Raw genomic sequence first — 3,907 nt, 5'->3', positions numbered from 1 at the left:
TGTGGGAGTTCTTCTTAAAATTATGAAAACCATCGAAGTTCGTCTCCAGCAGTGTCATAATGGCATCAGGGGATGACAAAAATGTCGTATGATAATAATACAATCAGTTTCAAGTATTTTATTTCATGATTTTATGTATATTTTCACCTTTTTGCACAACCATTCATTTTAGCGACAAAATTTGATTTTTTAACTACAAGTTTTTGTTGTTCTTAGAGGTGATAGTTGCGCTGATAGGCAGAAAAGCAATGTGCAGTTAAGCGCAAAAGCAATCGAATATATCGAATAGACGCACATGAATCAGAGATCGACGCAACTTTTTGCCACCACTAGGGCCCTATGCTTAACCTATGTAAAAAAAATGCGTCTTCGCCAAAACGCAAAGAAGCATGACGCAGTCCCAATGTAAACAGCCTATAAAATACGAAGACATGGTTGTAAACACATCGACTGGTGGCATATAATTTTTACAATGGACAAGTTCCTAAAAGGTTTCAATGGTACGTAATATATGCACAATATTATAGAGCATCTATTAAATTTTTTTATATTATTTACACATGCATGGAAGGACATCAGCAAGGAAAATGCGAGAAAAAAAAGCATTGTGGTCCAAGAAGAAGAATGAGCAGTTTGGCAGACCAACAATGCGGAAACTTGGCTGAAGTATAGTGTGGGATTGTTTCGAGAAAAGTGAGGATGGGAAAAAAGCAAAATGTCGCTTTTGTCAGAGATCTTACAAAACCAGGGGCAACACCTCGACTCTTCTCGATCATCTGAAGCGCGCTCACCCCTCTTACAGCGATTTAATAAATAACAACGAAGTGAGTTCTATTAAAAAATATATAAAAGCACCTTAAGTGTACAACAGTTCATCTGCTCGTAAGAAAATGTTGGACCGTGCTTTAATGCAAATGATTTCTCTCGACGTGCAACCATTTTCAATCGTTGAGGACGCCGGATTTCGCAATTTGTTCTATCGTCTGGACTCACCATATATATTACCGTCGCGGAATACGATGCAGAACGTGCATATGAAAAGTCTGTATACGGAGTTAGTCGAAAAACTACAGAATATTTTATGCAAAGTAGATAGCTGCGCCGTAACAATGGATTGCTGGACATCGAGGGCCAACCATGGGTACTTGACTGTAACCATCCATTTTATTGACGAAAAAATCGATCTTCAAAGTGCGGTGTTGTCAACCGAAAAGCTCGAAGATCCCTCTAATTATTCATCAGAAAACATTGCCAGATCCTTGCGCAAGGTTCTATGTAACTGTTTTTTAGATGGCAAAGTTTTGGCCATAGTAACTTACAATGCGAGATCCATGATAAAGGCATTTGAGATTCTTGAAAAACGACACCCTGCTATGCCCACTGCTTGAATTTAGTGGTGCAAGACTGCTTGGCCCAAGAATATTTGAAACCACTACTAGTGAAGTGCAAGCGAATTTTTACATTTTTTAAAAGTAGCACGATTGCCTACGAAAAGTTCAAGGAGGCTCAAGGTGCGGGCAGAGTTTACAGTCTCATACAAGAAGTTTGTACTCGCTGGAATAGCGACGAAAAATCATATATCGCCCGTACTGCCCCATTTGATTATGTGACAACTCAGTGCTCGTCTAGTAGCAAAATAACAACTTCATCTATAATTCCTTTATCAAACGGCCTGGTTCAAATTCTCATTGAGCAATACGACAATCTAGAGACAAATGTTGGCAAGCAGGTCTGCTTATTTTTGCACGAAAACGCAACTAGACTTGCCATCACTTGCATCCACGATACAAAAAAGAAGGATTTCGTTTGCAGATCAATGCTGATCAAGGCGCCGTTTTGCTGGAAAACATGTTGACTAATTACAACGGAGAAAAACTTGAAGAACCGGAAGCAGAACAGCCAGTACAAGTCTCACACGAGAAAACACTGCGTAGGTTTTATAAAAACCAAAATAGAAAAGAAACAATAAAGTCGACGCAATAGTCGTTCTTCGACAATATTTTGAAAAAATGAACACCGGAAATGATTGCAGCCCATTAGAGTATTAGAAGGTAAGTGGTGATAGTTACATTTTTGTATATCAAAGTATATATCAATGAAAGTGACATGCCAGCTTTAGCCAACGTGACTAGGAAAGCTCTCTGTGTTCCCACAACCTCGACGGAGTCCGAGCGGATGCTCTCAAAGGCCGGACAAAACGAACGAAAAATGTTGATAACACTAGTCAACACGATTGTTCCTCAAGGAACAAAACGAACTTTTTCTTAAAGATTTGGGGCTTAGAAATGGTTTGATGATATTTTTTTTTTTTCTATGGCAGAACTTTTTTTTGAAGAATTTTTGAAAACTGGTATTTTTTTTGTAACCTTTTTTCAGAGGTAGCGATTGTTTTTTTCACATAACTCTAGTATCTTACGTCTAGTTGTAAAGAACTTTGCTATTTTGAAAAGATAATTGAAACAGCTAGAAGTTGAGCCCAAACACTTTGTGATTTCAGCTTACCGTCTGGGAAATATAAAGCATTGTAGTTAAAGCATATGTAGTTATTTCGTCCCAATTTCTTGTCTGTGGGTATAAACATATATGTACATAGTGACGGGCTCTACAAATTGAAGACAAGAAATTTGAACGAAATATCTATGTACGCATATATTTATACGCAGACAGACGAGAAACTCGCGCGATTTTTCAATTTGTAGGGCCCGTCACTATGTACATACATATATATTTTTAAGCACACCAACAAGAAATTCGCGCGATTTGAAATTATGGACAAAGAATTTATCATATGTTAAATTTCATCAAAATCGTTTTTGTAACAAAAATAACAATAGATTTTGTTATAAAATTAATTTCTAATATTATAATTTTCAGATGCTGTCGAACTGACCGAACAATTTCCAGAAGTGACACGCCCAGACAGTACCAAGGTTGAAGCTCTGCTAGGTATTTCACAGTTCAAGCCATTTCAAAAATAAAAATTGTAGTAAAACAAGCTATAATAATATTATAAATTTCAGATTCTGTCGAACTGACCGAACAATGTCCTCAAGACCCCCGTTATCTACCGAGACCCCTGTTTATGATATAAGAAAATTATCAATTCCCATTTCTCAACAAAGAAAGAGCAAGCAACATTTCTGTATGTATTGTAAAAAGCTTCAAACAAAATTTGCAAGACATCTGCAAGTAATGCATAAAAATGAAAAGGAGGTTAAAAAAATGTTGCTTTTCCGAAGCTTCACGCAGAAAGAAAAAAATTGATCAAAAAATCCGAAAAGCTGGTGACTATCTGCATAACACAGATCAAGCATTCAACAGTGGCACTTTAATATTAACTCGTCAAAAAAGAGCTAATTCGGGAAACACTGCAAATCATGTCGCGGATTTTTCCAAAGTCTACCATTCGCTGTCACGCCAAAAACTGTAATCTAAAAACCGCCCGTAATATATTAAGGGATGGCCGCGTTATGACTGGATTTATGCACGAAGCAGCAAAAGACATTCTGCGCAAGAAAGTTATGCCAGTGCTAAGAGACGGTTTGGTGACGAGAACCATAATGAAAATTTAGAATAGTTTTTCTAATCACAAAACCGAAATACTTGGGTGGCGTAAAGATTTATTAAAAGCGGGGACGAAATAATGTAGGTGCGCTCGATCGAATTCAATTTCAACGATTATATTCTAAAAATTCATTACACTTCATTCTATGCCTAACTAACCTACGGTGGCAAAGCGGGGCGAATTCGCCTTGAGCGAAAGAGCGAGCTTTTATTGCGCTCCCGCCTTGCCCTAACCTACTTACACTAGACTTCAAAACAATTCAAAAATAATCTTAACATAAAACATTGACTAAGACGACGACATGACGAAACACCAGCCCCGTTGAAGGCCTGAGCGGCTTCA

At 37.6% G+C, this 3,907-nt stretch overlaps 1 long non-coding RNA gene across 1 annotated transcript; it reads left to right on the top strand.

Moving 5' to 3' along the window:
* Positions 1-411: 411 nt before the first annotated feature.
* LOC111080055 lies at positions 412-3,547 on the top strand. Its single transcript, XR_002608426.2, has 5 exons — positions 412-500; positions 572-824; positions 888-2,051; positions 2,875-2,946; positions 3,021-3,547. It is a non-coding gene; the product is annotated as an uncharacterized LOC111080055 (long non-coding RNA).
* The last annotated feature ends 360 nt before the right edge of the window (positions 3,548-3,907 follow it).

Source organism: Drosophila obscura, unplaced genomic scaffold (genome assembly GCF_018151105.1).
Source record: "Drosophila obscura isolate BZ-5 IFL unplaced genomic scaffold, ASM1815110v1 contig_75, whole genome shotgun sequence".
In the NCBI taxonomy this organism is placed as follows: domain Eukaryota; kingdom Metazoa; phylum Arthropoda; class Insecta; order Diptera; family Drosophilidae; genus Drosophila; species Drosophila obscura.
This window is presented reverse-complemented; position numbering and strand designations above follow the sequence as displayed.